Raw genomic sequence first — 25067 nt, 5'->3', positions numbered from 1 at the left:
TGTCTCTAACTCCTATAAATGCTGGTTAGGGTTTTCTTGTGCTCAAAACTGTCATTTAATCTGGAATGATGTCATTACATATTTGAGAGCCATTTTGAAACCTTACTGAAAAAAATATGACATCCATACCATAGAATTTATGTCTGGGGACATTGGAAGTTTATTTGCCACTATAAGTTTAATCTAAATCACCAAGTATCTAATTTATCATGAAAAATGAAATTCCAGGAGTTTTTTCCCTCAACAATGTTATTAAACACTCTTGGTTCTGTCAGAAGAGGGAATGACTCATGTGGAAAATATTTAATTGCCTGCCTTCTTATGACAAGAGTGTTCTGAATCTAAAGCAACACATAATGAAAAGCAATAGAGTAATATTGCCAAGAAACCTATTCTCACAGTGATTGACAAATCCCCAAAGGTATGCATGCTCATTGGTGGAACAGCTAATGGTCAGTCCTAAATCTATGCTGTGAAGCATAGTCCTAAATATGCATTTATTTACCACAGGAACTTAACCTTCTATTCAGATGTGCCTCCCTTCCTTGCTCTCTTTCTCTTTTCCTCCCTTACCTACTTCCTTGGTCATTTCTAAAGTATTTGCTGTATAATAATAAAATTATATTTGATGTTGAGATGCAAAGATAAAAGGTACTTCTTTTGCATTGAAAAGGAGCATATCATGTGTTTCAGGTCCTTTGTAGTTCTGATAGGCCAGCATTTTCTGCTGTTCAAAATTGTGTTATATGAGCCATTCTGTTATTTGATTACTTGGAGACAGTGATTCTTGGATGCAGATTTACATAGCTGGCTTGTAAGAGTCATCAGTGTGTCCAGCAAATATGTACTGAACCCAACTTTTCCAAGCTTTCTAGGAACTGTCCTAGAAATTAACACCAAGTGAGATGGGAGCCCGGAGAAGGGATACAGAATCTTCTCTTAGGAATGTAAGCAAAGGTTTTGGGAGAGTTGAGGTCTAAGTCAAATCCTGAAGGGTGAATAGGAGTATGGCAGACAGGGAAAAGGTGGTCATGGTTGTAAATATATGGTTCTCAAGGTAAAGAACCTTGTTTGCTCGCAGGAATGCCGATGTGTGTGAACTTGCCAGTCAGAGGGCATTGCTTCAGCAAAAGTGTGAAGACAGCAGAGCAAGGATAGATGACCTTGGAGTTGATGCACAGAAAAAAAAAAAACATGAAGAGGCATTCAGAGGAGTTTGCACTTTATCCTGAGAACCTGGATGGCATGATGAGATTTACATTTCGAATAATATCCAATAAAGCAAAAATAAAACTGTCTTCTCTGAACCAAGGCAAACAGGTGGAGGTCTGCTATTTATAAAATAATTTCTTCCAAGCAAAATAACTTTACAGTTTAGGTAAGCATCTAAGACTCAAACTCTTAGATGTTAAAATTTACTTTTTATGGTTTGCTTAATTTGTATTATGAATTTGTGTTTCCACAAGATATAAAAATGTTACATTAGGTCATTGATGGAGTTTGAAACTTAGCCCAACTCTATAAGTTTGTCATAGAATCCACAGTCCAGTCCCTGGCCTATTCATGTGCTCCTTCAGTTTTCCGCCTTCTCAAACTGCCACCACAAGCAACCTCCTCTGATGCCCTGGACAATATTGCAGAAGCTCACGTGAGTGCACACACAGTCATGCTGCCTAGAAATTACTGCCTACCTGTCACTCCCTGACCGGGAAGGAACGACGCTGCTCCCAGCTGATCGGTCTTCAGTAGACTTTTATTTAAACAGGATAGAAAAAGAAACCCTTGAGCAAGGAGAGCTCCGAAAGAAAGGGGAAGCTCCTGTCCTATATCACAAATGGCTTATATAGTATATCATTGCAGAAGCATGTAAGCAAGCTTAGTCCATGCTACAGTCCATGCGGCGGTGCTCTAATCGGGTGCCTGATCACGCACAGTCCATGCGCTCCTTGTCCAACCATAAAGGTGATCATGCGCCTTCATCCAATCAAGCTCCTGGTCACGTAGCAGGCGACTTGGGTGCTAACAACAAGCTTCCACCTGGTGTTTTCTCAGCCTTGGTCAGTGGGAAAAGAAGTACGGGAAGCCCCAAGGCCATAGTTGTTTTGACTCTAGCCTGGGGTTATGAAACGGTCCTGATATCACAGCTCAACAGAAACCATAAACATCCACACAGCAGTAACTAATGCCAATGGTCAGCAAGCCAAGCCTTAGCATGTGGGCCCATGGCCAGCCATGGGTCCCCACACCTACCAGGGCTTTTAGTTTCTTTATCATTAAGTGAGGGGATTACTCTATGTCATATTGCAAGCACCCCCAGTTATTTTTCACATGACCATTCTAGAACCCTTTATAAATTATTTCACCCCATTCTGTTTTACATGTCCTTGACAGTGCAAATGTTAGAAATATAAATGCTCCTCTTTAACGCCTTCACTTGATCGAGGGATGCATTGAGTGTGGGAAAGCCTATCACTGTAGTAGGAAGTCCTCTTGGACTATTGTCACTATACTTCAGCTACCTTATCAATTCAGTAGGCCTTTGTGCCTAACCTGAAACCGAATTATGACATGGTCTGTGGAGAAATGAGTCCATGTAACCACACTGTAGGGTTCCAAGACTGCCAGTACTTAAAGTTCTCTGATAGGTCCATAGAGTAAAAAGGATTCTATCTATGCACATTATTATTATGATTATTATTATTAATTTGAAAGATAAAGTTACACAGAGAGAGGGTAGGGTAAAGAGGGTGTGCTCAAACTTCCAACTAGTGAGTCTACTCCCCAAATGGCCGCAATGACCAGGGCTGGGCCAGGAACTGCATCCAGGTCTCCACATGGGTGGCAAGGGTCCAAGCGCTTGGGTATTTTTCCGCTGCTTTCCTTAGCACATGAGCATAGAGCTAGATCAGAAGTAGAGCAGCTGGGACTCAGACTGGCACTCATTTGGAATGCTGCCATCCCAGGATTAACTTGCTGCGCCTGGAGAAGCACATTATTTATTTATTTATTTATTTATTTATTTATTTATTTATTTTTGACAGGCAGAGTTAGACAGTGAGAGAGAGACAGAGAGAAAGGTCTTCCTTTTCTCCTCAGTGGCTGCTACGGCTGGCGTGCTGCGACTGGCGTGCTGCGCTGATCTGAAGCCAGGAGCCAGATGCTTCCTCCTGGTCTCCCATGTGGGTGCAGGGCCTAAGCACTTGGGCCATCCTCCACTGCCTTCCCGGGCCACAACAGGGAGCTGGACTGGAAGAGGGCAACCAGGACAGAATCCGGCGCCCCAACTGGGACTAGAACCGGGGGTGCCAGTGCTGCAGGCAGAGGATTAGCCAAGTGAGCTGCGATGCCAGCAGAAGCACATTATTTTTGCTGTTACTGAATATGTTTTATTTTTCCCTGATCAAGAGAATGTCCATCAATCAATCTGCTTTACAGATAAAGTGAAATATTACTTTAAGGATTATTTATTTGTTGGATAGAGACAGAGTACGGGAGCTCCCATTGACTAGTACTTTCCAAATACTTGCGAAAAAGCAGGGATCCTGGAGCTCAAACCATGTCTCCCACATGGGTGACAGGGACCCAAGTTCTTGTACCATCAGGTGCTTTTTCCTTGAGTGCCCATTAGCTGGAAACTGGCATCAGGAGCAGAACCTGCTATCAAGCCCCATGCTTTCCAAAACAGGTGTGGGCATCCCAACTTGTATTCTAACTGCTATGCCAAACCAAGATCCATAAAAACACTTTCATTCCATTTGGTTTAATGATCCTGTTTCCAAAACTATCCTAAGAATACAATTCTAATATTTATTAATCAAGCTGTTGATAAAGAATGGTTATCAAAGCAACAAAGGGCAATATTTTAGTAACTGTTTCCCAAAATGGGATAACTGGATAACGGTCAAGAAAAACATAGCGCTTAGTAAAATGAGACAATAGCACAACAACAGTGCTTTAGAAGACCATGATACCATCCATGGGAGATGTATGGTTGTGTTTATGGAACAATATAGTTACATTTTAATTTTGGAGAAGTTGAAAGGACATATGGACTTCAAAGAAAAGTGATATTAATAGACGTAATTGAGAATATTTGTATTTTCTCTCTTTCTCTCTAAGTATTTCAGTTTTGCTTTTATATTGAAATGAAACAAATCAATGTTAAAAGTACTATAATCAGTAGTCACTAAAAACAGAAATAACTGCATTGTCTGCTGAAAGAGCAGTGGAAGAATCTGGGTACAAGCAGTTGGAGTTAGAGGTATTTACCACATATAGAACACAGTCACCAGCCTCTTATATTTTCAGAAAATGTGATATGAATGCCCTTCTCATTAGTGTAAAGCACACCATCAGTAAGCAATCATAAATTAATAAGTAGTGTATGGTTTTATCAGTTGTTATTTTTTAAAAGCTGGTTACAACAAATACATTGTACCATTTTTTTTCCAACCAGAGATGGTATTAAGACCTTGAATGGGTATAAGGATTGGTATATTTGTCTTTTAGACTAAATGAAATAAGATTAATGAAACTTTAATAGTAGCAGAAATGGCTATAATAATATTTATTCTGTGATAATATTACCTTTATGTATATATGTGGAATTGACAAATAGAGATAGCTTTTAATAGAAAGATGTGAGGAATTTGATAAAAAGTTTTCAGTGAAGTTCTCTAAGACCAAAATAAAATAGTTTTCAGCAGAAATATGTTCAAATTTTATTTGAAAGGATTATGAGCTAAGAAATCTTGGCTATATCACTAAAGTTTTCTGAGTCTCAGGTTCTTTTTTTTTTTTTAAGATTTATTTGTTTACTTGAAAGGCAGTGATATAGAGAAAGAGAAGTGGAGAGAGAGACAGAGACAGAGAGAGACAGAGAATTTCTTTCATATGCTGGTTTACTCCCAGATGGCCACAATGGCCAGGGCTGGGCTGGGCCAAAGCCAGGAATTTTATCTGGGCCTCCCACATGAGTGGCAGGGGCCCAAGGACTTTCCCAGGAGTATTAGCAAGGAGCTGGTTCAGAAGTGAAGTAGTCGGGGCTTGAACTGGCCGCCAAATGGGATGCCAGCACTACAGGCAGTGGCTTAACTTTGTATGCCATAACTCCAACCCCAAGGTCTCAAGTTCATTCAGAATCAGGTTAAAAATACTTACTCTAATTTGCAATGCCTAAATAAAATAACAACTACTTTTGGTAGGTGAGTACTTGTTCATCTGTTTGCTGATAAGACAGCAGAGAATACTAAGTAGGAGCACAGACGCTGGACCTAGGCTGCTTGGCTCTGAATTCCAAATCTGAAACTCATGGTCTATGAAACCTTAATATTACAGAAATTCAAAGTTATTTCTTTTTCTCACATAATGAAGAATTATGACACAGGTAATGCAGGGTGTTTAGGGATGGTGAACAAACAAATGAAAGTAGATTACATTGAGAGAAACTCCCGCTTGCCAGGAGGGCTTTGTCAAGTTCTGGGTATTGGGAGTTTGTATAGGGACTGCATATCAATTGATCAGTTCCTCTATGTAGTTTTAATACATCGGGGTCTTGTTTGCTTTTTTTTTTTTCCATGTCTCTTGTGTAGGAGTAGGGGTTCCTGACCAGTTAACAAACATTACCATGTTGACCACTTAGGAGATGTGACAGTTGAAAAGTATTATGCACCTGACCAATTAAGGCAGATAATGCCTACCTGATAATCTGCTAAGTAATTGAGACATATTGCTTTGTGGTACATTCTGGTATGACACCAGAACTTAGTTTCTCATGTTGTTACCTGTGGGTATGGGATCCACGGTAGTCTCTTATGAGCAATCTTTTCATTTTCTTGGGGCAATGCCATTTGTCTAAACCATGGAGTGCAAACATGGGTCCTCATTCAACAGGGTCCTTTCCTAACTGCCCAATAACCTCCTAACTTCTCACCTTAGGTAAGTAACTTAACTTCAGTGTACCCTGGTCTGCTCATCTGTGTCATGTGGATGATACAGAGCACTAGCTTCATAGAGGCTTAAGATGAAATGTATTATACACATAAAGAGCCTAAAGCCATTTGTAGCACTAAGTAAGTGTGCAGAAGCTGTTGGTTTTTATTAATATTCAGCAGATCCTATAAAGTTAAAGGGAAGTGATATTTATCAAGTATTGCATATGAACTATTGTATTCAACATGTTGTTTACATTATTTCTTATAATCCTTATAGAAATCCAGAGAAGTAAGGACTTTCCCCATTTTTCATTTCAGGAAATAGATTTAGAGAACTAGAATCTCTCCAGTACTTGGAAGTATCAATCTCAATTATTTGAACTCACATATCTCCCTTTTCTCTTGTTGTCAGATTGTTTCTTCACTAGAGGAGTAGACATTGATTTATTTTCCTGTGTTTTCTCAATTTTACAGGAAGTACTATGGTTTATTGGGAGAATCTTTGGTTTTATGTCCTACTCTGATCTGTATTCACAATGCCCATAACACTTGAAAGATCACAGGGAAAGAATAAAAAGAAAGACTAATTTATTTATTTTCTTCTTTTTAAAGATTTATTTATTTATTTGAAAATCAGAGTTACAGAGAGAAGGAGAGGGAGAGGGAGAGGGACGAAGAGAGGGAGATAGTGAGAGAGATCTTCCATCCACTGAATGACTCCCCAGGTGGTCTCACTGGCCTAGACTGGGCCAGGCTGAAACCAGGAGCCAGGAATTTTATCTGGCTCTGTCATGTGAGAGTAGGGGCCCGAACCCTTGGACAATCTTTTGTTGCTTGTCTCAGGACATTATCAGGGAGCTGAATTAGAAGTGCAGCAGCGAGGAGAGGCCAGCACTGTGACTTAGCAGGTAGAGCTGCCGCCTGCAGTGCCAGCATCCTATATGTGTGCCAGTTCAAGTCCCAGCTGCTCCACTTCTGATCCAGCTCCCTGATAATGCACCTGGGAAAGCAGTGGAAGATGGTACAAATGCTTGGGCCCCTGCACCTACATGGGAGACCTAGGTGAAGCTTTTGGCTCCTGTGTTTGGTCTGGGCCAGCCCTGATCCTTCTGGCCATTTGGGGAGTGAATCAGTGGATGAAACATATTCTCTCTCTCTCTCTTTCTGAGCCTTTATCTCTCTTTCTCTCTCCACCTCTCTACCTCTCTGTAACTCTGCCTTTCAAATAAATAAATAAATCTTAAAAAAAAATAAAAAGAAGTAAAGCAGTCAGGACTGAAGCCAGCACCCTTGCAGGATATGGGTATTGCAAGTGGAGGCTTTACCTGCTATGCCACAATACTAGCCCCAGAAAGAGTAATTGATTAATGGCAAATCAGAGTTATATAACACATCCACATGCGCACAATGCTACAATGAGTCATTAAACATTTTTTAGTCCCTTTTTTATTTTCAGTGGCATTGTGTGCCCAGAGCAGTGATTATTGCTGATGAAATAAGGTGAGCCAAAAAAAAAAGTATGATCCCTTCTTGAGTAAATTTACAATTAAGTTTGAAAAGCAGATGTTAAAAAACTGCCCAAAAATATAAAGAACCCAAAATTCTGGTATATGCTATCAGAAAAAAAAAGTGGTATAGAAAGAATATTTGTGAAACAGAATAGTACAGTTTTGAAAGGTGTAAGAAAGGACTTCTCAGTGAGAGTGACATTTAAATAGTAACCCAAGGGATGAGGAGAAGGCAACCAGGTAGAGATGGGCAGGGAGTTTAAGTGAAAGAGGTGTCTTGGTTGCCTGGACAATTAGAATAAGAGAGAAATACAGTTCATTGAAGTTATATTTTGGTTGAGGTAGTAACTGGTGGACTGAATTACTCTTAGAAATGCATTAAATAGCCCATGAAGTAGAATACCAGATATGTAGTGGTGCATAGTAATTTTGTGCAACTTAACAAGAAATGTAAGCTGTACTAAAACAGCACGCCCAGGCAGAGGTATACCAGCATTCAAAACAGCATGTTTTAGACAAACAATTCCTATATCTCTGTGGCAGGGAGGAAGAATTTCACAACCTTTCTGTTTTCCTGATAAGGCTTACTGCATTATGTTTTAAGATTAAATGATTGCCAAGTCAGCATATGTAGAGCTTAACTAAAATGATGGAGTGACCTCTAACTGCATGCAGTATTCTAAAACCTCTGTTAAGAACAAGGCCGGTGGGCTTTTGTTGTTTGTTTCTTTTTCTTTTATTATAATTTTAATTACTTGAGAGGGAGAGAGACAGACAAACTGACTGACCTAGAGAAAGAAAGCGAGAAAGAGACAAACACTTGCTGGTTCACTCCCCAAATCCCTGTGATGGAGCTGGGCCAGAGCTTGAGCTAAGATTAAGGAATACCATCCAGGTCTCCTACCTGGGTGTCAGAAACCCAATACTTTGCCTGTCACCACTGCTTTCCCGAGTCTGCATTAGTGGGAGGCTGTAGTCAGGAGCCAGAACTGGGAATCAAACCCAGGAACCCTGATGTGGAACAGAGCATCTTAACAACTAGGCTAAATGCCTGCTCCCAGAACAATAGCTGTTAAATGCCAATGTAGAACTTCACTATAAGTTTTTCTGATATAGGAACCCCATGATTTCTTGTAAAGATGTCCAAAGCAATGTTTGAACACTACAGAGGATTTCCTCATTTCAGTACCCTCTCAGCTTCCCCATCACATTTCAGGGGCAAGAGTAATTCACATAGCTTTTTGTTCTGAACCCATGTGCTTGGAGGTAAAGCTTTGAGTTTATCAGCTGTGCCTTATGGAACAAGTTACCTAAGTTTCTGCAGATGAAACTAGTTTTGTCTTCTGTAGTTCACTTGAGAGCAGCCTTCTCTAAAAATTTCAGGGGTCCCCAAGACTACAATCTGTATTTATAATTTGCTAAAAGAACTCACAGAAAACACTGAGACTTGTGATAAAATTAACTGTTACAGCAAAAACATACAGATTTAAAACACGGAAAGAGACGAAAAGGGTAGAGTCTAGAAGAGTTACAAGCGTGAAGCTTTCAGCTGTCCTTTCCCAGTGGAGTCATGGACCTCATTAATAGTATTTAGCAATGATATACTTAGATTATTGCCTGCCACAGAAGCTCACTTAAGTTTGGTGTTCAGAGTTTTCACTGGGATTTCATCATGGACACATGGTTGAATTCCTGCATTGATGAAGCAGAGCCTCTTAGCCCTTAGTGGTGGTGGGGAGAAGGGTGTCAGCTTCATGCCAACAGGGCTTAGAGAACATTTCTCAGGAGCCAAGCAGAGATAAGACCTCTCTATTGGTAAGGTTAATTCTTTACTCAAATGTTAACTTTTTAAAAAAGTTTATCTTAATAATTAATAATTACATATACTTATGAAGTACAATGTGATTTTTTATATATGTTTAGAATGAGGGATAATTAATTCAGGATAATCAACAAATCCGCTACTCCCATATTTATCATTTTTTTGTGCTGAGAATATTTAAAATCTCTTCTTTCATCAATTTTGAAATATGCAGGATGTACATTGAGAGTAAAAGAATGAAAAAACATATTTCAAGCAAATGATAATCAGAAGAGAGCAAGGGTGACTATAATTATATCACACAAAAAAGATTTTAAGTGAAGGTGAGACAAAGAGGCCAAGTGGATATAGCACATCAAGTGGATATAGCACTTTTTAAATATATATGCACCCTGCATTGGAGCACCTAGAAGGTTAACTCTTTGTAATATAATCCTGCAGTATTTCTGACACTTAAAAACATGTAGGTACAGCAAAGCTATAATAAGCTTATTTTTAAATGTCGTCTTGATAAGAGAAAGGACAGCATGTGTTGACATTCATTTTTCTTCCAAGCTTCTATAGGAGGACACTTCTAAGTGATGGAGCTGTCTTTCCTACTTTAATGTAAACCAGTTGTTTTTGTTCTCTGATATGAAGAACATAGATCAAATAATTTGTGCAAAGTTAGAAATGAGAAAAAAAAACTTTGAATAACTGAAAGAAACCCTGGATAATGTCAAGTACACAGAGTAAGAATGACCTTAAAGTTGGCAGAGATCAGATCGTAACATGGTGTGCTAAGCTGCTTAAATTACATTAAAAGAACAATGTGACCTCCTTTGGAGGTTTTTGGGAAGTGACATGATCTGATTTACATTTGAGAATGATCACTTTTGGGGCAGGCATTTGTCCGAGCTGTGAAGACACTGGGTAAAATGACTATTCCATATCATAGTGCCTGGGTTTGACCCAGTTCCAGCTTCTTACTCTATCTTCCTGGCCATGCAGACCTTGGGAGGCAGCAGTGGTAGCTCAAGTGACTGGGTCCTGGCATCTCATGTGAGAGACTTGACTTATGTTCCTAGCTCTAGCATTTGGGGAGTGAATCAGTAGATGGGCTTTCTGAATGCTTCTTAAATAAATCAACAAGCCAATAAATGAATGCTTTAAAAAAAAAAAAAAAGAAAATAACCAGTCTTACTGCTATGTGCTTCTTTAAAGCAAACTTTTCTAGGCTAAGGATGATTGTTAGAGTCGGTGACTTTTTCTACTTTGTTGTTGTTGTTCCCAGTTTTTCAAATTTTATCTTGATAGAACTGGCTTACAAGAAGTTGCCACGTTTAAGTTATTTACACCTCTACTTTCAAATGCTCTTTAGCCACTCACTAGTTAATAGTTGGTCCATTTTACAAAACAGAAAATAGAAGTTCTCTGTTTGCTTTCATAGCTGGACCAGGTTTGTCCCTCTTGTACACCCTTCATCAGTAATTATTAGTTGATAGCTCCTGAGGGGGAAGCTTCTTTCTTATGCCGTCTGTATTCAGTTGTCCCCTGAGTGGCCTGTTTCTGTCCTGTTGTATGCCAAGCAATTCATTTCTGTTTTTCTTCCAGGATTCTTTCTTGTAACACGCTGAACCAAATCCCCAACAGATGTCTCTCTTTTTCTGATGCTGGGCAAAGTATTTTTGGCTGATCACATTTTAGTGGGCCACAGGGGCTAAAGGATTTTTTGTCTCTTATTTTTAAAGCTTCTAAACACAAATATGGTCTGTGAGAGCATCCATATTAGTAACCAAGAAACACATGCTACTCCAAAATCAAACTGGCCATCAAAAACTTGGGTGTAAAACCACTGGTAAGATTCTACAAGGGGACTTGGGCACTCATGGGGAGTCAGTGTCTGCAGCGAGCTCTGCTGGTAACTTTGCAGAAGCGGGTGAGGCAATGTGGTTGCCCTGGTCAGCACATCTGCCAGATATGTGATAGATACACCTGAGAAGTGCCTAGGGCAACAGGAAAGTGCTCCTCAGTGAACACATGCATGCTATCATTATCTCCCTGTACAGATGGCAAGTACTCACTGATGATTTTCTCAGAGAATATGATTATAGTCATTGACAGATTTAATTTCTTGGGATTTAAAAAAACTCAACAAGTATGTACCTGTATATTAGTTTCCTAGGGTTGCTAACTATTTGGGTTAAATAAAGCACGTTGATTCTTTTACTTCTTTTACAGAAGTCCAAAATCGGTTTCCTTGAGGTGAAACCAAGTTGCCAACAAGGCTGAGCTTTCTCTTTAGGACTAAACTCTAGGGGAGAATGAATCTCTTTTCCTTTCTCAGGTACATTTCTTGGTCTTTGGCTCTTCCTTCTTTCTTCACAGCCAGTGCAGCAAGCTAACATTGTTGTTGTTCTTTTTTTTTTTTAAGATTTTTATTTATTTATTTGTTTGTTTGTTTAAGAGGTAGAGTTACAGACAGAGAGAGGTAGAGACAGAGAGAAAGGTCTTTGATCCACTGGTTCACTCCCCAGATGTCCTCAACAGCTGGAACTGGGCAGATCCAAAGCCAAGGGCCAGGAGTTTCTTCCAGGTCTCTCATGTGGGTGCGGGGGCCCAAGCACTTGGGTCATCTTTCACTGCTTTCCCAGACCACCAGCGGAGAGCTAGATCAGAAGAGGAGCAGCCGGGACATGAGCTGGTGCCCATATGGAATGCTGGCACCACAGGCAGAAGCTTAGCCCACTGTTGCACAGGGCCAGCTCCAACATTGTTCTTAGGTAATCAAATCTCTGTTTCTTTTTCATGAAGACACTGGAATTCTATTTAAGCTTCACCTGTCCAGTCAAAAATACCAGCCTCCTCCCCACAATTGCAAAAAGATTAACTTAATCATACCTGGAAAGTCCTCTTTGCTTTATAAAGTGACATTTGTGTTTCAAATGATTAACACTTGGACCTCTCTGAAAGCTGTTATTCAGCTGACCACATTCTGTGAGTAGCTCAGAGTCCTTGCCTTACCTGTGTCATGATGTAGTGACAATTAACAGAAAGTGTGTGAGGGGTTTTATAGAGTTGAAGCACACATATCAGTAAATGCTCATTTGTTCACTCTCATTTATTTTTCACTTCTGAATGCATTTATTGTATTAAACTCAGGAAATAAAAAACAAAGATATGATTTTAATCCAGTCATGACTTTCATTAAGTTGTTCAGCAGCTTAATCATTTTCTCTGGTTAACTTCTCCTTTGACTTACAGTGGACATCCATTGAGCCACACATATTTTTAATTTCTTAAAAAAAATATCCTGACTTTTACCATCTAAAAGAATGGATGCAATTTTGACTAATTCATGAAATTAATTCAACCCTTTTAAGAGAAACTAGATCCTGCCAAATTTATCAGTGGGTGCACAAACTTGGTGTTTCATAAGATTTTGTTACAAGTGACAAAATGTACACTTTGCAGTAGTTTGAATGAAGCAAAATAGGGTTGTGTCTGCTCTGGTAATTGAAATGTTCTATGAAGGATTTGTTTATCAGTGACAATCAAACAATAAACAGGTGCGATACTAACATTAATAACTTGAGAAATTTTTTTAAAGAAAATATGGGGAAAAGTGTGGGAAGAGTAGAGGGAACCCACAATAGATAGCACAGAAGTTTGGGGCCTGTGTGCCAAGATGTATTTTTGAGCCTAGGGCCTTGAGGAGGATAGGTAGCAGTTACAGGGACCTGGAGAGGACCAACTGATGGGAATTGAGGTTTTAGCTAAAGCACAACAGCAAGCCTATTTCAGTATCTCAGAGGGGAAGCCTGGAAACTTAAAAACCCTGATTACCATTTTTGTCCTTCTCTCATCTCTCATTGGTGTTTGCACTTGATTAAAGCTAACATGAAGCCCAAAGCAAGTGTGCTCTTTTGTATAGTCCTTGTAAATACAGTCCCTTCATCAATGCACAGAGCATGATGGGGAGGACTGAAGAGTAGATAATGGAGAAGAATGGAAGGTATTGGCGCATTGACTCAAGACGCAACAGGGTTTTAGACTCTAAGAGGTAGTGTCTCTGTCTCTCCTCTTTTCCCCTATCTCTTGGCTCTGCTTCCTTCCTCTACTTTTGCCCAATGTCAGACAGATTTTTTTTCCCTCTCAAGCTACTAGGTCTAGCAGGTCCTCAGAATTCCAAATGCTGGGAAAACAATACCTGTATTACTTTAATCAAATAGTTTTGGAAAAATTTGCAATCGTGTTATTGGTATGAAGGGATGACTTTGTGTTTTTTTGTGTGTGTGTTTGTTTGTTTTTGCTATTGCTTTTGTTTTGTCAGTCATTGCAGCTAAAAAATTTTGAGACACTGGCCCCACCAAACTTGTTATAGCTTCTGGGCTGGAGATGGAATCAAGTATCTAGGAGAGTATGAGAGGGAAGGAGAAGTACTTAGAGTTGATAATCTCACATTCATAGGTGAAATGTAAAAGGGTGATGGATTGTCAGTGTCTTACTTCTTTCTAGTGAATAGAAATGTGAATATCTAAAATTATTTATTAAAGAGTGAACAGTTTGACTTTATTTAACCTCCACTTTTTCATTGTGACCAAGATAAGCTACCAGTTTTGGCAATATAAGGCTCCTCTCATTTTTCTATTCCCACATGTGCCATTAAAGTGATTTTGCTATCATATTGTGATTTTATGTTATGTTAGCTAAAACGATATAGACTTTCTAACACTTTTTCAGAGCTTGACCAGCATTTAAGCTAAGACGTTTCTGGTCCTGCACAAATACATGTGTAGAGATAATTGGAGATTTGGTGGTGCCAATACTACTGTTTCTGTGTATTTGTGAATATGCAGATGTAGCAAAACTAGTTACTCAGGCATTTTATGATTTCAGAATGACTAATATTCTTGTTTATAGAATATCTTCCCTATTGACCTATTACTTCATATGAGAGTTCTAAAGTGTTCTTTAGTATGAATTTCCTTGAGAATGCTGTGTAGATACATATATTTGTGTATAGTGACAGAAATTAAGAAAGTATAATGATGTTTCCAAGCCACCCCAATTTTATTGCCTTTTATTGGACTAACTAGTTCTTTCCTAACAACAAATGAAATCTTGAGGGAATGTTATATAAGGCATAGACATTTAATGAAGAAGGATGCAACAGAAAATGACAACAAAGGTGTTTGTCTAGTCAAAAGAGGAAATGTAGTTATATTAATAGCAAATCTGAACTTTTGAACTTAAAAATCACATTAGATGTACTATACTGACCTTCAATAAATATGCAGCTGTATGTATTATAAAATCAATCCTTTATTGATACCAATCTTAATTAATTGTTTGTAAAAAAAATATTCTGGGGCAAGTGTTATGGTACAATGTGTTAAGCCACCTCTTGGGATGTCCTCATCCAATATCAGAGCGTCTAACATCAGTTTGCATCCAATTTGCTGCTAAAGCACCTGGGAGGCAGTAGATAATGGCTCAAGTACTTGGGCCTCTGCTACACATGTGGGAGACATGGATCAAATTCCTGGCTCCTAACTTTAGCCTGGCCTAGCTCCTGTTGTTGCATGTATTTAAGGAGTAACCAGCAGATGGAACATCTTTCTCTCTTTCTCTGTCTCTCACTCTTTATCTCTTGATGTCTCTCCCTCTGTGTCTTATTCTCACTGTCTCTCCCTCTTTCTCTGTCACTCTCCATTTGAAATAAATAAATAAGTATTTAAAAGTAATTATACAATGTTATTAGCCATAATGATTTTATAATTGAAAGTGAACATTCAAATCAGAGGACTGGTTAAAAAATTATATTGTAATATTTTATATAGTATTTTTACTGATATATAAAGCATGGAAAAATGCCCTAAGTTAAATTAAATGAGGAAAGCATAATCAAAGTTTAATTATAGTTAGATTAGTCCCACATAAAGTGTACGTTGAATAAAAGAGGTCTGAAAGGACATGGTATATAACATTAGCAATAGTTGTGCTGAGTGTCAGAAATATGAATTGTTTTTTCTTTTTCATCTATTTTAGAACTATTTGAATTATCTGAAATGTCACTTTGATATGGAAAATATAACTGTAATACACTGGAAAAATAATCTTTACCCTTGTATGTTCATGTAATCTTTTACATAATACTACTAAATGAAATAATCATAAACCCCCCTCTAACTTTGTGTCCGTTGCCTAGAAGGTATTTCTGATTGTGGTAATTTTGACTGGTGATTCATGGACTTGATTGTTTTTGGATTGACTACAGACCCTTATGTGTTTCTGACTCAGGACTTTGCCATCCACTGGTATAACTCATTCATAATAATTCACAGAAGATTGCATGCTGTGTTATATAGTGAGCTTCTTGGAAAAGGTGTCCGTGATAAGCGGTTCTATAATGATTGTCCCTGGGATTGGCATGTAGGCTTACCGACTACTGAGGCAGAAAATGTAGTAAATGATAAGAAATGTCTCCCATAATGGCAATCATCGTCATCGTACAGATTCATGGCTAAACCCTCAAGCATGACTCTAAGATAGGTTAAATGGGAGTAAACTCATTAGGCGCATCAGCTTCACTTCATTAGTAATGGGAAGTAGTTCAGCAGTGTACTTGTAAGTCTGGCTATCATCTGTGGTTCATATATTTTGGGTTGTAGGAAGATAAATATCCTCTAGGAGTCTGATGGGAATAGAAGGTAAGCAACAAAGAAATGTCTGTATTAACATATTTGTTGAGCCATTCTTACCTATTCTTGACAGATTGAAGCTGGAGCCTCCATAGATGAGCATATTGGGATATAGTGTACATATCCCTTTCTCTATGTAGATCTTTTGGGTACATTTTCTCATTAACTTAGTCTCTTAGTGGATTCTCTTGAATTCATACAGCTAGCTAATAGGATTTTTGCTTATTAGATTGTTTTTAAAATTTGATTTTGTTGTTGTAGTTTTGTTATTATTGCCTATGTCCTAGTTTTGTGTATCATGACATTTTTTTTTTTCTGATAGCAAGATAAATGTGGCACTAGGGACATGGAGAATATATACTGGGGTAGGGGCCAAAGAGAACTGGAATTGCTCTGTTTAATTTGGAAATCATGTTTTCAAGCAGATTAACTCTGATGTTGCTACTTTATTTACATTTTAATCTAAACTGCAAAGGTATGTCTGAGAAAATGAGTTCTTTTTTTTTTTCACGAATGGGCATATAAAGGTACTTCAAAGAGTTACTGTGAAAATGGAAATAAAAATTTTTGATGTCAGTGCAGGTTTTTTGTAATGCATATTTTCTAGAAGCTTTTTAAGACTACTGATATAAACATGCATGTTTGTATCTTCAGAAATGTATATTCTCATACCGTGTAATTTGTTCTTAATGAAATTTTCACATTAATTTCACTATTTGTTATTTGCTTCCCATACATTTTCCTTATTAGAGATTTTAACAACTAAATATTAGAGTGGCTCTTACTGATCATAAGGATAAATTACAGATCTTTGGTATATATTCAATGGTAATCTCCAGAGGTGCTAGTTAAGTGTCTACTTCTATATTGCAGGAAACAGAAAGACCATTAAATTGGGGAGAGGGCTAGACTAATATTGATCACTTTATTAGAAGGTTAACATCATCTCTTATATACATGGGGCATAGTTTTAGGGTATGAAAGCACTGATAAATAGATATATCTCCCTTTAGTTCCTAGTGATCTTTTAGATGGAGTCACTGTGGTTGCTCAGTATATTTCTTAAAATATTTTGTGCAAATGTGAATACAGGTTTTCTAGAAATGATCTCTCAAATACATAGCATGAAGATATTATTTGATTGTTTTTTTGTAAGCTCAATACCTTTCTTACAACCTAATTTTGTGTCTTGTTTTATAACCAGATCATGTCATTAATATTTTAATCAGAATTTTTTAAGAAAATTTACAGTTAGGCCATATGTATCACACTGAAATTGTGTTGAACCTCTAAGTGAGGGGGTATGAAAATAACAGAGACTATAATACAGCAAAAATTTATTTTTTTCAAAATTAGTAAAAGATTGGAGTTAGGCAATCCTGAGTTATTATGTCAAGGAGACTCAGTCTGTTCTATAATCTCTAATTCAGTCCTCTGATTGATCACAAGATAGTGGCTTCAACTCCAGGATTGGAGTGTTATGCAAAGACGAAGGAGAAGGGAAGGGGAAGAATGAAACAAAAAGCTTCCTGAAAGTTTCAGCAAATGTTTTCAGTTTATTTTTCATGATATTTTAATTCATTTGTTTGTTCAATGTGTGTTTATACCTCATTTGCATGCCAGCTTTTGGGTCTTGTTTTGTTGGATTTTTTTTCTGTACTTTGTTTTGTTATTTTTCCTTCCCCTTTCTTGTTTAATGCTGAGTTTCTAGTGCATAATGTATCCCTGGCATTGACTTCAATTTATTCAATAGCAATAGTAATAATAATAATAGTCATAACAACTAGCATTATTTAGGTCCCCGCACAAAATAGGACTGGCAGCATGATATATTTTCCCACAAATGACATGCATGTGATATCAAAGATCTAGGCATTATCCCTAAATATTTCCATCTGCCCAAAGAATAATGACGTGTGCTCAGATGCTCGGCTTTGATTCTAGTAATCTTAAAACCCCCTACTCAAACCACACCCCCAACAGCCAGAAATTGCTCCAAATACTTATGTCACAAGGCTGGGTATGCAGGATTGGGCTGCATAAACTTATCTTGGGTAAGGGTCAAGGGACTGCATGAGCCTTATCTTGTTGCCATTGATGGCCCCTCAAGGACTTTAGGGTCTCCATGACTAGCACTGTGGCTAATGCTCAAATTCTAACAGAAGGTTACCTGGGTTCAAATTTTAGTTTCACCATTGAACTAGTTATGTGACCCTCTTCCAGCCACTGTGATTCTCTGTGTCTCAAGTTCTCACTCCTGACCTGAAGGTAGGATTTACATCTGCCGCTACTTCTGAGAGGTGCTGTAAGAATTAAATGAAACAATAACAAAAAGCTTAGCACATAGATAGAGCTTAGAAACATTATGTGATTCCAAATGGGGTTACCCTGAAAGGCGTCCACATGGCCGAACAAGAGATTCTATCCTGAGAAGAAACTCAGAGTGCTTGTAGCATAAGCTAGACCTCTGATTGGTACACCAGTGAAGCAGGCTTGAAGACATCAGTTTATCCATATTTGGATAGCCTGCCCCTTATCAGACAGTGGGGTCCTCCAGATTCCCCCATAGGCACTGAGATCTCCTGGGACCTGTTTGTATGTCTCTGCTGCCCAAACTCGTGATGGAAGAATCAGCTGCAGGGCATAGGGATCAGAGAGGGGAACATGAAAAGGTTATCCTTTTAGGAGGAAGCGGGAGTGAATTGGTACTTTGATAATCCTCTCTGAATGGATAAAAGGAATGCCTGCTTTGAACAGCCATTTTCAAAATGTTAGTCACATTAGGGATCATAGAAGGGAGTACAGAAAGGTTACCCTTTTAGGAGGAGGGAATAGGTACTTTGCTAATCCTCTGTTGATGGATAAAAGAAATGGTAGTTTTGAAGGAGCCATTTTTAAAATGTTACTCACATGATCAAAATGAGCCTCAAGTTGACCACCAAACCAAAGCCCAGGCTCTTAGCAGGAATGACTGATACACTTACCAAAGGTCAATGATTTGAGGGTTAAAATGAAGTGATCCTTATTGATTGCCGAGTGGCCCTTTTGCTTGTGATCCAATGTCATTGGCCACATTTATTTTTAAGCAATACTATAAAATTGTTCTGTAGATGAATGCAGATTTGTTATTAAGATAGAAATGAGAATGGATACAGTGTTTGCCTCTAACAAACTTTGTCACAGCAATATGCTTAACTTCACAATTTTCCGTTTTACTCTAAATATTGGACTTCATGTTTATGGTTGCTCAGTTTTATTTCATAGTTTCAGCCCAGGAAAATAAATTCTTACCTTGACTCAATCAGTGTTTGTATGAGCTGGACTTCTGAATGTTGTCTCATTTAGAAATTTATTGAGCAGAATTTCTCTCCCTTTATGCAAGGCTATGCCTTAATGTAAAGGAAAAGTGATTATAAAAACAAATATTAGAAAAATGTTTATCACTGCTGCTTTCTATACCAAGAAAATTGTGAGGACTTCCTTGGCTTTTTGTTTGTTTGAAGAAAGGACTTCCCCTGGGCCTTTAAAATAGGTTCAGAGGTTGGTCCTGTAAACCATTAGAACACAATGACAGCCTTTTTTTTTAAAGGAAAATTTCCCCTAAATTAAGGAATGCAGAAATCTAGAGTTTGAAAAAAAAAAAGAATTTTAAGAAACAATAAGAGAGGACAATAGATCTCCCATCATGATACAAAGTACAAAATTCTCCATAGATGGAGATCTTCATGGATGGAGGGGGACTTTACAACCCAAATGTTCAATATTTAGTTTTTGGTTATTTTCCATATCTGTGATGAAGTTTGCTACCCTCCCTTTCATTAAACTCAAATCTTTACGGTGTGATTCACGTATCAGCCTTTATTTAGACAATATTCCTCCCTGGAGTTAAAATTCAAATATGGTTTACAATGGTCACAAGGGGGCCGGCGCCGCGGCTCACTAGGCTAATCCTTCGCCTTGTGGCACCAGCACACCAGGTTCTAGTCCCGGTCGGGGCACCGGATTCTGTCCAGGATGCCCCGCTTCCAGGCCAGCTCTCTGCTGTGGCCAGGGAGTGCAGTGGAGGATGGCCCAAGTGCTTGGGCCCTGCACCCCATGGGAGACCAGGAGAAGCACCTCGCTCCTGCCATCGGCAGCACGGTGCGCTGGCCACAGCACGCTGGCCGCTGCAGCCATTGGAGGGTGAACCAATGGCAAAGGAAGACCTTTCTCTGTATCTCTCTCTCACTGTCCACTCTGCCTGTCAAAAACAAAACAAAACAAAAAACAACAACAACAACAATGGTCACAAGGGATGTAAGCAGAAGTAAGGAATGAAGATTCATGCAGAAACAGATATGAGATTGATTAGTTGAACATCCAACATTCTAAGTTAAATTGTGAAGAGTACTAAACTTTTCACAGTATTGTTGAATGCGGTCTTGACTGATTTCATTGAAAGAAAAGATGACCCCAGAACAATTGGAACCACTCAGAGCATACCCTTGTTTAAAGTTATATCTAAGCCAGAAAACTGACAGTCCATCAGACTTTGTGGAATATCCTGAGACATAATCAGAAACTAGCTATGTGTTAACATAATTATATTACACTTATATCTGCTGTCTTCTCTGTTACAGTATAACTCTATGAGGGCAGGGATAATAAATAACTTACTCACATGTGTAAACCTAATCCCTACTAAACAGTCAACTAGAAATTCAACTAGAACTTATTGAATGATTGAACCAATTGTGATTCACCAGTGAAGTGTCTCCTAAATATTTATTGTTCTTTATATGCTTTCATAGCAAGAATGTGACCAATCCATGTGTTTTATTTTTTTTTTTTAAAGATTGATTTACTTGTTTGAAACACAAATTTACAGGGAGAGGCTGAGAGAGAGAGAGAGAGAGAGAGTGCTTCAATCTACTGGTTCACTCCCCAAATAGCCACAATGGCCTGTGGTGGCTTAACCGTTGTGCCACAATGCTGGTTTGCTTTGTTTTAACAGCCAATTAGATTTCAGTACTATTGTAGTGGCCCTTAATTTGGGTTAATAGACAAGTACTTGACCATACACCTATATAAATATTGTGATAAGGCATCAGGTAAGTGATTATTCTCAAGTTGTGGTCCCTGGTTCAGCATGATACTTGTCACCTGAAAACTTGATGAAAATGCAGATTCTTAGACCATACTTCAAGACTATTAATTCAGAAACTGGGGTGATTAATGTATGTCTTAACAAGCCATGTAAGGATTGCAAAAAAGAACCCATGTACTTAGTGACTTCCAAAAGAAGTGACTATAAGCAAGTGTTTTTTGATGGGAAAAAGAGAAAAATAAAACTTCTTAAGTGCAGTATTGGGGAAGAAAAAGGAAAGGAAGGAGAAGGGAAGGAAGGAGTGAGGGAGGAAGGAAATTTCTATTGTGTTGAAAATTTCTATTCTTGTAATATCTATGAAATTCATGAAATATATTCACTTTATGTTAATAAATAAAAAGTAACAATAAAAACATTCTAGTGATCACTGTATATCATCAAAATTTATCACTGATGCTGTTTTAGTTGGAGATCACAACTATAATTGTATAGTTATGTTTGTGTCAAGTTAACATTGTTCTGCAGATTTCTTTAAATCAGAGTATATTTTTTGTTTTGTTTGCCTAAAAAAGTAGTTTAAATATTCCCCAAATTAAGTGCTTCTCAGTGTGGATTTGGTAACTACTGCCTGATGCTGATAACCAGCTTAGTTCATGTAGTTCTGACCCAAGTCTATATATCTCATGTGCAAAGACTATGAGCATGAGCATGCTTTACATCACAGTAAAATATATTATAATTATTTGGTCTGTGATTATTTGTTTTAATTGCCTGTCCCTCTCCCTTTTGGATATAATTGTTTTATTTTATCCTGCACATTTGTTTATGTTTATGTGTTTATACAAAAATATTTATAAAAGAATTTTTGTTTTTTTGACAGGCAGAGTTAGACAGTGAGAGAGAGAGAGAAACAGAGAAAGGACTTCCTTCTGTTGGTTCACCCCCCAAATGGCCACTATGGCCGGCGCGCTGCACCAATCTGAAGCCAGGAGCCAGGTGCTTCCTTCTGGTCTCCCATGCGGGTGGAGGGCCCAAGCACTTGGGCCATCCTCTGCTGCCTTCTCGGGCCAGAGCAGAGAGCTGGACTGGAAGAGGAGCAACCGGGACAGAATCCAGCGCCCCAACTGGCACTAGAAGAATTGGTTTTTGATAACTAAAAAGAGTACTTTATGGTTAATAATCTTCTGCCTATGCATGCTTTCATTTTTTAATGATCTATTATCTTGCTGTAAGCTATATAATAGGAAAGTCAACTTTTTTGTGGGAAGTGAAAGTAGTATAAATTGTGACTGCTTATCTTCTATCAGAAAAAATCGGAACAAGCTGATGTGACAGTATTCAGAAGTACAATTCAGTGGTAATGAATATCATTTATGTGTACCATTTTAAATAAAAATCATATTTTGAGGCCAGCATTGTAGCATAGTGGGTAAATCCTCCACCTGCAATGGTGACATCCCATATGGGCACTAGTTCAAGTCCTAGCTGCTCTGCTTCCAAGCCAGCTCCATGTTAGTGTACCTGGGAAAGCAGCAGAAGATAACCCAAGTACTTGGGATCCTGCCACCTGCATAGGAGACCCAGATGAAGCTCCTGGCTCCTGACTTCAGCCTGGCCTACCTCTGGCTGTTGTGGTCACTTGGGGAGTGAGCCTGTGTATGGAGATCTATCTCTCTGTCTCTACCTCTCTCTTTCTTAACTCTGCCTTTCAAATAATAAATAAATCAATATTTTAATAAATCATTTTTTTTTACTTTTTATGACAAAAACCCAGTTTATAAGCAAAGGTGTCCTCGGTGCATTATTTTTTTTTTGCTTATGTAAACTTGCATTCCTATGATATTACTACTCTTTTGAAAGTAGTAGTATCTTTTTGGCTTGCTTTCTGTTTTGCTACTCATGAAAGCTAACTATAACTTAATTCTGTATTTTGTTTTATTCTTGTAAATCTTTTTTTTGACTTTGCTCATTCTCACTAGATTAAAAATATTTGAAAGTAGACATATGTTCTTGGCAAATTTAGCTTAGCAGTTATTTCTAGCTTTTGCTAAAATTGGATTATATTTACTGGTTGTTCAGCTTTTGAATTCAGTAGCAAACTGGAATATGGTGCTATTATTATATAGATAATTGCTCAGATGTATGTTTTTACAAAGACTCAGCTAGCCTGAGGCCAGAGCTTGATGACCATGTCTGAGGGATCAGAGGAGAAATATGATCTCACATGGTTAATAGAAGAGTAGTAAAGATGAAAGTTGAGTCATGTTATGCATACGCCCTTTTGCCTCTTTGCCTTTTATTATATATTTCCAGGAAAGCTGCAATTAGGAAAAAGAAAATAAACTTTACATGATTTGTTTAAGGCTTATAAACTGCATTGCAATTCTATAATGGGAGGTTCTGTTAGCTCTGATTTGGCTCAGAGAGTTTAAGTGCAATAACAGTTAGGAGACAACGATGGAATCTGTATCTTTTTGAAACATACAGGAGTAAAGAGAAAATGTAAACTCAATCAGTGTCATTTTGAGTCTCTGATCGCAAGTTACTTAAGGAACCAAAGCATTTTCTCCTATTATAATTGTTTAATTACAGATTAACTCAGAATAAGCCTTCCATACTATTTCATAGGGACATATGTATAACTCCAGATAATAGATTTTTTATGAAATTACAAAGTTCAACAGTCAAATTCAAACAACTTGCACTTGAACATATAAAATCTGTTTTTAATATCAGAGCATATTTTAGTAGTAAAATTATTTGAGTAGTAAACACAGGTGTAGATGATATAGTTGAGATTATATTGAATTCATGTTGCATCGCCAACCTATCACTATAAAGCACATTTTGAATGATGTACATAGAATGATGTACATAGAAAGAGAAAAGCATTGTATTTTATTCTGATATTTAACAATTCTGTGTTATCCTTTATAATATAACATTTGATATAGTATGATAAAGGTGAGAATAGCATTATTTTGAAAGCTTGTTCTTAGAAATCCCTTTCTAGCTTTGCCTTATTAGTTCCTAACATGTGCCTTACCATGTGCTCATTGATGCTGAGTGTATTGCATGCCTCGACAAGTACTGCATATGCATGTTGGCTTGGCTGTGTACTTGAATCCCAGATCAGTAAAACAGGTAATTCGCAACAGTATATGCATTCTTTTCCTTAAGCATTTATTCTGTAATAAGCATTATGTAATTTCTCATTATAAATGAGAAACTTCAGATTATCAAAAGAAATGGAAGAGTTAAATGTTGGGTGAAATATAGCATGGAAGGACCTATATATCACAGCATAATTACATGAAGCTTGTCTTCCTTCAGGACAGTCTACAAAATTTATAAAATCATTTTTGCAGCTCCATTTTCCTTAAAATAGTAATTTATCAAATTATCCCTGAAAGCCCTCTGTGAAACAATATGTTCTTACTTTAAGTTAGATTTAAAAACACGAAACAGTTCTGTTTTGGGAAATGTTATATGTGTGTGAGAAGAGAATAAGTACAGAATCAAAAATTCTACATGCACTGTAATTTCATTTTACTGGCATTACAAGTTAATTTCTAGCTTAATGAGCTGCTTTGTAAGGGAGTTTGCTTCATCATTACTGATACTAATGCAGAGTTTTAAGATGTTGACTTTCTTCCTAACTTATTTACAAGGGGGAAAATTGTGGGAAAAGTATGCACCTGGCAGGTGTCACAAGCTTGAACCTAATTATAATCATCAAGCTTTTTTAAAATTAAAATGTCAAAAAATGAAACAGTGTGTAATGTGTGCTCAGCCATTTAAGCAGGTGAGGCTGAGGTTCATAGTCAAAGTCTATTGTTAAAAGTTGGTTGATTAGTGCTTCTGTGTTAACTAAAAAATTTGCTGCAACAGTGCATGCAGGGCCAGGATACGGTAACAAAACAATGGCCTTTTTATTCTTATGGACATATAAAAATCACTTATAAGCAAAGATCTGTGATGATTATCTGCTCTGTCAGCAACTAAATAATATCCCCTTTTAAATTGATCAAACTG

The 25067-nt window shown here is 37.8% G+C and overlaps 1 protein-coding gene across 4 annotated transcripts in view; it reads left to right on the top strand.

Annotated features, from left to right (window-relative positions):
• LINGO2 (leucine rich repeat and Ig domain containing 2) overlaps nt 1–25067 on the top strand; it is a 1387358-nt gene that overhangs the window by 298006 nt on the left and 1064285 nt on the right. The window contains exon 1 of one of the 4 annotated variants that reach the window (XM_089318115.1): nt 9011–9256. The exons of the other annotated variants lie outside the window; for them this stretch is intronic. The gene's annotated coding sequence lies outside the window, so the exon portion shown is untranslated. Of the gene's footprint in view, nt 1–9010; nt 9257–25067 lie in introns of those variants that run through there. 4 annotated transcript variants of the gene reach the window in all.

This window comes from Oryctolagus cuniculus, chromosome 1 (assembly GCF_051225735.1).
Source record: "Oryctolagus cuniculus isolate XC-2025 breed Fujian yellow rabbit chromosome 1, ASM5122573v1, whole genome shotgun sequence".
In the NCBI taxonomy this organism is placed as follows: Eukaryota; Metazoa; Chordata; class Mammalia; order Lagomorpha; family Leporidae; genus Oryctolagus; species Oryctolagus cuniculus.
Note: the sequence above shows the minus strand (reverse complement) of the source record. Positions and strands in the feature narration are given on the sequence as shown.